At 56.6% G+C, this 11,502-nt stretch overlaps 1 long non-coding RNA gene across 2 annotated transcripts; it reads right to left on the reverse strand.

The window, feature by feature from the left end:
• Positions 1-2,429: 2,429 nt before the first annotated feature.
• LOC137457577 (uncharacterized) lies at positions 2,430-9,029 on the reverse strand. Of its 2 annotated transcripts, none has more exons than XR_010991328.1 (3): positions 6,040-9,029; positions 3,450-3,558; positions 2,430-2,821 (listed from the first exon to the last, which is right to left on the reverse strand). It is a non-coding gene; the product is annotated as an uncharacterized lncRNA (long non-coding RNA). The 2 variants fall into 2 exon arrangements; XR_010991329.1 differs by lacking the exon at positions 6,040-9,029 and adding an exon at positions 4,581-4,778.
• Between the last annotated feature and the right edge of the window lie 2,473 nt (positions 9,030-11,502).

Below are 11,502 nucleotides of genomic sequence, written 5' to 3' on the forward strand. Positions count from 1 at the left end.
GGTCACCTTGCCGCAAGACGACTTAAGCGGCTTCGCTGTGTCCATCCAATCAAAGGAGGGGCAAGCCGAGCTCCCACCCCACTCGAGGCCTCCAAGGAGACTGCCGTGGAACCGCCCAGAGCCCCTCTTTCCCTCCTGGGAAGCCTAAGCTAAGCTACAGCCTTTTCTAAGGGACCTAAAGGACAAGCAGACTCAGGCACACAGAGGCAAGAGGGGCCACACACACAGCCCTTCTCAAGAGAGGGAGCAAGCTCTGGGCAGCCACTGGTGGGGCAGGCATCCTTAACCCCGAGCAGGAGAGCAGAGGGTCAGACCTGGCCCCCCCGGGGATGCATGCAGGTAGAGGGGCCTCAGGATGCCAATCGTTGTGACATGCCCCAAGTACAGGGCGTCACGCTGGCCAGGCCGCCAGCAGCCGAGAAACTGTTTAAAGGGCCCTCCCCTGCTTACAGGGGGGGCTGGGGTCCAGGCAGCTACGCTTCCCCCCATACGGGCCGAGACGCCGGCTCGGACCCTCCTTACAGGGTTGCCAGTCTCCGTGCAGCCAAGGAGCTAGGTGGCAAAACGCCTACAACAGCAAAAGCAAAGACCGAGCCCTGCTTACAGGGAGGTCGCCCAGCACAAAGCCAACCAGGGCACCCTAACGGTGCTGGCAAAGATCTTGTGTTACCACAGCCAAATTGAGAGGGAGGTCTCATTGCCCAGGGCGCCTTTCTCCTGTCCTGCTCTTCAACCGGACGCCGCTCCTCTTGCCTCGCCGCCTCTTGCCTCCGCCGTATGTTGCCTCGCCGCCTCTTGCCTCCGCCGTATGTTGCCTCGCCGCTCCGCAGCGGGCCTCTTCTTCCTTCTGTGCCAGCCACTGCCAAGGAAGGAGGACAGAGTTAGGCCTCAGTAGTGCCAGTTGCTCCCCGCCCGAGGGAAAGAGGGAAGCCTCCAGCCCCGCAGGCAGCTCCCCATGGGCACCCCCCGGCCAGCTACCCGCCCGCAGACACCCCCAGCTCTGCAAAGTCTTCCCGCTTTCGCTCGACTCACCCAAGCGGCGCACGGCACACTTCCGGTCGGGACCGCAGACGGGCGCCGCAGCAGACGCCCTGGGCAATGGAGCTGGGCATGCAACGCAGCGGCCAGAGCGGCTGCACGACCCTGCTTACAGGGGGCTGGAGCCGCCGCTGGCATTTCAAAGCGCCCGGGATGCCAGGGCACTGACCGGGCCCTGACTTACAGGGCGGCCCTGGTCCCAAAAGGCCCACGGAGGCTCCTTCTCTCCGCTTCAGGGGCATCTTGACCCACACCCCGCTAGCCGGGGGGGGTGCCCCACACAGGCTGCCAGCTGAGCGCAAAGGCACTCGGACCCCGACCCCTCTTACGGGCGGGTCGAAACCCAGGGAGCTGAGAGCTTGGCCTGGCCCCGCAGCTACAGGAAGACAGCAGCCAGGCAGTGGGGCATCACGGCCAAAGGCCGGGGGGCTGTGGCCCCAGCCCCGAAGACGGGGTGGGGCGGGGGGGAACAACACGCTAAGATAAGCCCCACACACTCCCTGGCCCCATGCCTCTGAAAGGCCGGGACCAGATCTACCCGCCCTGATTACAGGGGGGGTCCCTCCTTGAACCTCCCGCCGGACACCGGCAACACACTTCCCTGCCTACAGGGCGGTCGCTCTCGGCCCGGCACTCCCAAAAAGCCCCACGGAGAGCCACGGGCTCTGGCCTGCGCCCACTTACGGGCCGGCCCTCCTGGCTGCAGCACTACACCACCTCTTCAGGAGCCCAGGGACTGACCTCAACCCTCTAAGGGTTTGTTCCTGTTAGCTGCCAAAAGCAGCCTCCCCAGCCCTGCTTACAGGGACCTTGGGCTGCTGCTGCTGGGGACAGAAGGGGACAGAACGGCACAGAAGGCTCCATAACTCGTCACACAGGCCCCGAGTGCGGGGCTGTTAAGCTGACAGGGTGCCAAGGGAACAGGCTGCCATGAAGGCAGAGACCCAGGCCCTGAACTACAGGGGGGTCACCTTGCCGCAAGACGACTTAAGCGGCTTCGCTGTGTCCATCCAATCAAAGGAGGGGCAAGCCGAGCTCCCACCCCACTCGAGGCCTCCAAGGAGACTGCCGTGGAACCGCCCAGAGCCCCTCTTTCCCTCCTGGGAAGCCTAAGCTAAGCTACAGCCTTTTCTAAGGGACCTAAAGGACAAGCAGACTCAGGCACACAGAGGCAAGAGGGGCCACACACACAGCCCTTCCCAAGAGAGGGAGCAAGCTCTGGGCAGCCACTGGTGGGGCAGGCATCCTTAACCCCGAGCAGGAGAGCAGAGGGTCAGACCTGGCCCCCCCGGGGATGCATGCAGGTAGAGGGGCCTCAGGATGCCAATCGTTGTGACATGCCCCAAGTACAGGGCGTCACGCTGGCCAGGCCGCCAGCAGCCGAGAAACTGTTTAAAGGGCCCTCCCCTGCTTACAGGGGGGGCTGGGGTCCAGGCAGCTACACTTCCCCCCATACGGGCCGAGACGCCGGCTCGGACCCTCCTTACAGGGTTGCCAGTCTCCGTGCAGCCAAGGAGCTAGGTGGCAAAACGCCTACAACAGCAAAAGCAAAGACCGAGCCCTGCTTACAGGGAGGTCGCCCAGCACAAAGCCAACCAGGGCACCCTAACGGTGCTGGCAAAGATCTTGTGTTACCACAGCCAAATTGAGAGGGAGGTCTCATTGCCCAGGGCGCCTTGCTCATGTCCAGCTGTTCAGCCCGGTGCTCCTCCTCTTCTCAGCTCCTTTCGCCCCCCCGCACCTTGCCTCGCCGCTCCATAGTGGGGCTCTGTGCCAGCTGCCTCTGAGGAAGGAGGACAGAGTTAGGCCTCAGCAGTGCCAATTCCTCCCCGCCCAAGGGGAAAAGGTATCACTGCTCCTCCATCACTACAGGGTTTTATGTTCAAAATGTCCTTTCTCTCCTTGCATTATCTTAGCTTCTATTTTCAACATTTTCATTCTCTGCCCTACAGATTTCCTTCTCAATTCCAGGCATAATTTCCCTTCCTCCCGTCCAAAATGGCCTCTGTTTCCCTCCCAAACATCCCCTTTCCTCCTTCCACCTTTCCTCAGCTCTTCCCTCCCATGCCTTTCCTCCCCCTCACTCTCCCTCCTAAATAAGCTGTGATTTTCCCTCTCAAATCCTCGTTTTTGTCTCCCATAGGTTAACTTTCCTGTTCATTTCTGTATCTTGTCTCACAGATATTTGCCTTAAGTCTTCCCTCCAAGCTGCTTCCTGTGTCCCCTCTTCTTTGCTCAGGTTTTCTCAGGACAATTTTCACCTTCTCCCTGTGGGTTGCCTCAGGTTCCCTCCATGCCCGCTCTGCCCCCAGCACATTGCCTCAGCTTTTCCCTCCGAAAGCTTTGGCTTTTATCCTGTATAAACTGCCTCCATGTTTTCCCTCCAGGATGTCACCTCTGCTCTTGCTTACCTCAGGGCTTTCTCTGTTTGCATTTTCTGCCCCACAGATCCTCTCAGTCTCTTTGCCCAAACGTCACTTCTCTGTCCCCGAGTCTGCTCCCTGCAGAGCCTCGTTCTGCCTGAAGGAGCAAACAGCAGAGGCACACTCAGGAGGTGCTGAGCTACAGAGGGAAGTGCCTCAGGTTTTAACGAAACAGAAATTGTCCCCGAGCTGATTCCCCTGCCCCCGGCCGGTCTCACCCTGCGCCCTCACGAACCTGCCCAAGCCCCTGCGCTGCCTGCCCTGCCCTCCGGCATCCGCAGCTCTGCCCCAGGAGCGGATCCTCCCACACCCCAACCCCAGCGCAGCTGCGGGCTGCGGCCCGGCCCGGCCCTGCCCCGGGCCGCGCCGGCCGCTTCCCGTTCCCGCCCCGGCAGCTCCTGAGGCGCGCGGCGCGCGCCGGCCCCTCTGGCGGGAAGGGCGCACAGGTGAGGCCGGGACCCTCCGGGCGCTCACAGTCCCCACAGCCAGGCGCCTCCCCTTGCCTCAGGCGGCGGCCGCGCGGGAACAGCGCGCGCTGGTGCCTGTGGCGCGGGCAGGGCGGGAAAGCCGCCGCGCGGGAACCCTCAGGGCGCTCACAGCCCCCAACACCCCACAGCCCCCCCCCCGCCGCGGCGCCTTCTGTGGCGCTCACAGACACAGCCCCCCCCAGCCCGGCCACCCTTAATGTCCTTTTATTAAAACCAATACAAACACGTGTATGTTCCGGGCTGGAGATGACAGCACCTCAGACACTGCCTACACAAACTCCTCCCTTCAGCTGCTGCAGCTCTGCCCCAGCCCAGCCCCGTTCCCTCTCACGCACCTCAGCGCTGCCTTCAGCGCTCCGCCACCCCCCGCGCTGCCCCAGCGCTGCCCCTGCGCTTCGGGAGCCGTCCTCGCACCCAGCCCGTCTACCGGCGCCTCGGCTCAGCCTTCCCCGCAGAGCCGGAACTCCCCCAGCCGCTGGAATGCCCTCCGAGCCGCCCTGGCAGCCCCCCCTCGTGTTCATTGCACTGAGGACATCTGCACCGACGGGCGGTTGAAGCTGCACGGCGAGCGCCTCAGGCTCTAAGCTCCCGCAGGTCTCCCCGGGCCAGCCCTCCCTGTCCCCGCTCGCACCTGGGCTCCTGTCCCTCGCGGATCCGCCAGAGCCCCCCTGAGGCGCCTGCCAGGTCTCCATCCGCCGGAGCGCTGCCACAGCTGCCCTCCGAGAGCGACTCCCAAGTTCAGCGGCGCCTCTGGCCGGGGCCGGTCCCGCCCGGGCCGGGCGCCTCTGGCCGCTCGAATTCTCGCGCTGAAGCCCTGGGAGGAGCCCAGGCCCCGCCCCCGGCCCCGCCCCCGGCCCCGCCCCGCGCCCCAGGGCGCTCAGTCTCCTCCGCCGGCGCTGGCGCGCACCCCAGAGAGCTTTCGGGCACCCCTGCTGCTCCCTCTATGAACTGTATCTCCATCTGTAGTGTTCTGAGCGGCCCAGGAGAGACCTCACAGTTACAGAAGGGAATTTAAAACGTCCCTCTCGGCCGCCCCAGGCCCCCCCTGCTCGAGCCCCCCCCGCTCCCTCTCCCGCACCTGCCCGGGCCCTGCCTCAGGGCGCTCCGCGGTGCTTGCCAGAGCTCAGCGCCGGAGCTCTGCCCCAGCGCCGCCTCCGCACTCCGCGGCCGCAGGCTGGGGTTGAGCTCTGGCGGCGGAGCCGAGCGCCTCTGCCCCTTGCAGGTCTCGCACCGAGCCCGGGCCGGAGGGGCAGCGGCCGGCGCCGAGCGCTGCGGTGCGGCAGAGCGCTGGGGCGGGGAGCCCCGGGGCGCACAGACCCCGGCCCCGGCCCCGCCGCGGTGCTCACAGCGGCCCCGGCTCCGAGCCGCCCCCCCAGCGCTCTTCCCCGTCCCTCAGAGCTCTCGCAGCCGCTCGGCACACCGCAGGGCCGCCCCTGCCTCCCCCGCCCGGCTGTGCCCCCGGCCCCCTGCCGCGCCTGGGGCTGTCCTGCCTTGGAGCTGTCCTGTCCCAGCAGCACCCTGGCCCCCTGCGGCCAAAGGCGGAGGCGGGGAGGCAATAACAATATTAATGATGTATTGATCCAAACGCCGCCGCGCAGGAGACACAGAGCTCTGCCTCTCCGAGCAGGGCTCCCAGGGCTGACAGCCCCGAGACCACTTTGCAGTCAGCGCATTTAGCACTGGCAATCACCCATCTCTTCTGTCTATTGCTCTCCTCACTTAAACCCTTTGATGGTCCCCCCTTCATCTGGTGTCTTCAGTGGAATTGCAGGATCTTAGATTTTGGGGTCTCCCAGCATCGGGGGGGCTCACTCTGGTGTTCATTGCCCCCCCCCCCCCCCAATGTGAGGAAATGGCCTCAAGTTGTATCAGAGGATGTTTAGGTTGCCTGTTAAAGAAGCTTCTTCACTGAAAGCTTCTCAAAAGACTGGAATAGTTTCCCCAGGGAAGTGGTTGAATCCCCATCCCTGCAGATGCTTAAGAGACAAAGAGATTGGGATGAGACTTGGCAGTTTGTGAGCTGTTGGGACTGCGGAATCTGAAAGGCCTTTTCCAACCCAAACGATTCTATTATTCTATAAAACACTCACCTGCAGACAAGCTGATGAGCAACTTCCCTCTGATGGAAAGCTTCTGGAGACCGTGAGAAACGAACTCACTGCTGAAAACTTATAACCAGTTTATTATAAAATAAAGGCAACACAGCACTGGGCGCAGAGCGAGCTTGCTAGAGCCGCACCCCCACAACACGAGGTGAGCTGATAGAGACGGCAAACAGACATATTCATATATTAAAGCGTACATATTCATATATTCCCCAGCACGCTCCCACCCCTCTCCATCAGGACAGACCAAACCTGCACTTTTGACCTGGCCAGTCTTTAGACCTGTTGGCACCTCCCCTTTCCCTCCCAATACCCCACACAATACAGACCATCAGCCCAACGATCCAGCCCCACGCTCCCCAGTAATCCCCCTTGCGAAAGCCAAATATTATAACCAGTTTCTCACAATCCCTCCCCTTCTTTCTACTACATTTGGCTTGAGCCATAATAACCTAACTTGGCAACAATTCTACAACAAGCAAAAGGATTCCCAATTTCAACTTCCTGGTAAAGGGAATGGGATAACAACTGATGTTCCTTGCCTGAAAGTATTTCCTCTTTTACTTTAATAGGTGCCATACACAGTGAGTGGCTATGCTATATATACCAATACCTGGGTGACACCTTTCTCCCTCTGAGTGGTTAATCCTGGGAATTAGGAGTCCGGTTTGACTTGCAACTCCACTCACATGGCCTATGGGGTTGCTGCCCACAGCCATGGTTCTAGATCTTCTTTGTGGCAATTACAGAGGTCTACCCGGCCTTGCCTCCTTCAATCCCACCAATGCTCTGCTCGGACCGTGTCTCCTTCCCTTGTCCAGGGAGGTTGTACCAATTTCGAACCCCGACCTCTTTCTAGTTTGTGATATTTTCAGGCAAGGACCATTACCACTCCTATTCTGATACTGGAACTCATCTTTATGTCCTCCATTTGGGGTACCTCAGTCCATTCAGTGGATGGATCCAGCAGTCCTTTCTGTATTGCAGTCCCTGTGGTCCCACTAGCCGAACACAGTTTTTGGTACTTTAACACAAAGAACACAGATGAATCCTCTGTCCTAATCACTTCAAATTAGAACTACAACAGCATACATTTATAACCACACACACTCTCAGCACATCGTTGTAGTGCAGCAGAAAAATTTACCATCACTTTTCTAAATAGCCAGTTTACCATTACACTTTACCCATCCCCAATGACATCAAGTCCCAGGATCTTTTATACACCGAATGAAATCCTTGGTATTTTCTTGCAATGCAGATTCGATGTCACACAATGTCAGATGTTTCAAAAGGTGGGTTTGTCTCGCTAGTTCCAGAGCCTTCAGACCAGAGGTGTTACAGGTGCAAGTCAGCCAGGTTCAGAGGCACATTCCTGAAGTGCTCCTTTTACTCAGGAAGCACGTGTCCACCCTTGTTCTGCAGTACGGACAGCTGGATCTGTTGTTAACAAAACCAAGAAAAGATCCTTCCCAGGGGGAAATTAGCGACTCTCCTTTCCAAGTTGTTATTAACACTTTACCCCCAGCTTCAGTCCCATATACATCAGGAATCCCAAAGGTGGGATCTGAGACCAGAACAAAACAAAAAGCCGCTTTCTGGGCCTCCTCTACTAGTAAAGGTCACTGATAAGCAAATTGGCCCTCACCTACTTACAGAATCTAATAACTTGGAACAATGCCCTACAGGATTTTTAATTCCAGTCCAGTCCTGGGTCAACACCCCATATAGATGTACAAAAAGATCAAATTATTTGTCCATGTCAGGCAAATTTAAAACAGAGCATCAATCAACATTCTTTTATTTATCCAATCACTCATCGTCTTCTGGACTCCATTAATATTACTATTGAGGGCTAATTTATCATATAAGACTTCTACCTTTTTTTCCCTCTCTGTCCATAATCACCAGTACCCTTACAGCAGTTACCAACATTCTAGCTTTTGCCTTCTGTTTCTCTACATCCCTCCTTACAAACACCTTCCGAGCTTCACGTAGTAATTCCTCTAAACCTCTGTAGTGCCAATCCTCAATCTTTTCCAATTTCTAATATCTGCCCATGGTTTTGCCACAAACTGCATCCTGAGAAGTATCACCCCAGCTGCAGAGCTGGGATCTATTCCAGAATAGAGCTGCAAACTTCTCTTTAATCCTAGCATCCACCCCATAGGAGGCTTCCTCTGATGCTCACTATAGGCTTTATCAAAATTTCTGGGCACAGCTTCAATTCCTTGTCCCATGTTCTGTCTCCCCTGAAGCTGTTGATGGTCCCACTGAGGATCTTGATTAGGCCACTTCTGATTTCCTGGTGGCCCCCCCACTCTGATTTTACCTCTCCCATATTCTCATGCCAGCCTGTCTGCCTTTTCCTTGTATATGTCCTGAAATATGGGAACAGGGGTAGGGCGTGAAGCCCTGATCCAAACAGCAGCATATTCAGCTTAAACCATTTTTTTCTTTGATTTTCCTTCTCTCAACTCATCATCCCAATACTATAATATGATCCCCAAGGCGCTCTCTGAGATGGGGATGGGAGGCAGTTCTGATGACTTGCTTTTGTCCCGTTCTCCCGATCACTAATCACTGCCCGGGGGTCAAAACCGAGCGGCGGCAGTTGAAGCGCCGGCTCCGAGCCGCTAGCCGGCTCCCTGCGAACGACCGACCCCCCTCGCTGTGCCGATCCCCTGCAAAGTCCAACCGCAAAGAAACCTCACCCGCCGCAGCCCAGGTCCCTGCCCTCCCTCCTGCGGAGGCCTGAAACCACGGGAAAAAACCTTCCCGAAGCAGGGCCCTCAAACCGAGGTCCCCCCCTAGAAACCGGGACGTCAGACCCGCGAGCGTGACCGCGCCACGGGCCCCCACGGCCCCGGCCCCTCCAGAAACCGGACCGCAGGATACCAGAACCCTGAGACCGGGCCCCTCACCACCGGGACGCCGGACACCGGGACGCAGCGCCGGTCGCCCAATCCCTGCCCCACGTGGCAGAACCAGCCCACCCACAATCCCCCCACTCCCTTTGAGTCACCCCCAAAAAGGCACAAAATAAAGCAAACTGCCCAGCCAGCACCTCCTGCCTTTCACAGCAAGGACTGAACATTGCAGCTTTGGCCAAGACTATCAGCCCAAAGGAAGGCCTGGCCCCTGAGGAGCTAAATGCAAGTGAACTGTCTGACACCACCACAGTCCTGTGAATGTTGCAAAGCAGTAGTGCATGCAGTATAATAATTCGAAAGTTAAGGGCTGCTCAAGCTTTACACAAAGTATAAAAGTTCAGAGGGAAAGCCAACTCTTGCATGAGAATAAAAGTAAAAAAAAGAATAGGTTGGAAAAGACCTTTGAGATCAGCAAGTCCAATCTATCACCCAACACCATCTAATCAACTAAACCTGCTGCTGCATATTTTAACAGCAATGAAATTCAGTTACTTGTCATTTAAGAGCCTTTACCTTTTTTGCTACCCACTTAATGACAACTGCTACCCACAATATTTTCCCTGCAGTAAAAAATTCCACCATGGAGATCTTAGCTGAAGCAACACTGCTGATTAGTCTCACTAGGCCAGAGGCTACTCCCCATCTCTGCAAACTTCGTGTAAGAGACTGGTTGCTTGTTTTGGTTCAGTGTTGCTAGAACACAAAGCCAACAACTGACATCACTGCCACAGCCATGCAGCATCAATTGGACCGCAAGACTAGACAGAGGTTTCCTGCTTTCTTCCACACCTGAATGTGGAGCTGATTCCAATAAATTTGGCCTAACCTCTGCACGTGTGCTCAAACCCATGGCCTGGGAGACAGAACAGTTCAGACAGCCCGAAGACCACCAGAACCCTTCCAGTGACAGTACTGGGCATGCACACCACTGCTGGGTGGAAGCTGTGGGTAAGCAAAACTAATCACAGAACATGCTAAGTGATTCTCAGAAGAGAAATGAATATATAATGTGACCAAATGCAAGAGGAAAGACTGCCAACGTTGGACCCACTGAGGTGGAAGATGAGTTGGCCTTCAGGACGCTGCAGGTCTGTGGTGGTGGCAGCTATCTCAACTGACCCTTTCTTCTTTCTTTCCTTTCTTTTTCTCTCTCCCCCCTTTGCATTTGCAAATTTGCTGTCAGGCAAATAAAAGTTACTTGGTGCTTGACTCCATCTTGAGTCTTAATTCTGTTCTCTGGTCTCTGACTGTGCAGAGAGAGACAGTGTGACATGAAAAGCAGGGGGAGAGGGACTGGAAAAGGAGGGATGCAGGGTGGTGAGAAAGACTCAGCACAGGGGGATGGGGAAAGGAGGAACAGAAGGGGACCTAAAAAGGAGGGGGGAAAAGGGGGCTACAAAAGGTGTGACACAAGGGGAGAGTGGGACAGGAAAAGGTAGGACACAGGAGCAAACCATGCAGTTTTGAACCAGAGCGCTTACTCATCTGAATAGCACACAAAGCAAAACACTCCAGGTTATAAGATGAAGAGCCTAGCCCAAATTTCCTTTGTTTTGTGAGGGACTTGCAGAGAGTCGTTGAGGGGGCAGTAGGTATCCCCCTACACCCTGGAGGGTGCCTGCTACAAGAATTTTGGGGTGCCATGTAAGTGTAAAGCACCATGCTTACCTCATACCTGCAGAAGCTTCTGCTGTTTTTTGCAGCCTTGTTTGAAGTCCAGCTCCACCTCCAAGGTGCTGCCCACCAATGGGCAGGCCACCAGGCAGCAGGCCAGAGGACAACATGGGGGTGTGCAGCAGGGATGGCCACTGGAGCAGCCAAGAAGCTGCTACTCTTATAGACCCCAAGGAGTGATCTTGACGCTATGAGGGGGCTCCAAGACCTCCAAAAACACGTACCTGCAGCAGGCTGAGGTGAATCAATCACCCCAGTTCAGGAGCACGGTGGGGTGCAGCTCCCACCATGAAGCCCAGTGTCACCTGACCACCTCCAGCAACTTCTGTGGTATCTTAATTCACAGCGGAGCTGGGCTGGGCATGTAAAAGGAAAACAGCCCACAAATGGAACCTGCAAAATTTTCCACAGGGTCACATTGTCCTGTTTAATGCTACTGATCTCCTGCTGAAGGCAAAGGGATTCATTCCAGGCTTCCAAAGATTCAAATCCACCACAGATCAGAATGAATCAAAGCACCACCAATCAATCACCCTTCCCATTTATTTCTTCTTGTAGTTTTCTATCGTTTGACAGAGCAGAAGGAGCGGATGCAGCTCTGAGGGTGACTTGGATGGGTGTCTCTCTCTGACTCTGCCCCACATGAACGGTGTTCCCCATCTTTTCATCCTTTGACAGACCACCACTGTGACTGGATCTGGCAGTGATGTTTGCAAGGATGTCACTAACCCAAAGCTGTGTCACAGAGCCAAGAGAAGTCAGCAAGTGGCTCCAGGTGACTTCAGTCTGCGGCAATGATGCTGGCCAAACCTCCCCCACCAGCAAGAGGCAGAAACGGAGA

The sequence above is a fragment of the Melanerpes formicivorus genome, unplaced genomic scaffold (assembly GCF_026170545.1).
Source record: "Melanerpes formicivorus ecotype bairdi unplaced genomic scaffold, bMelFor1.0.p_v2 SCAF_183, whole genome shotgun sequence".
NCBI lineage: Eukaryota > Metazoa > Chordata > Aves > Piciformes > Picidae > Melanerpes > Melanerpes formicivorus.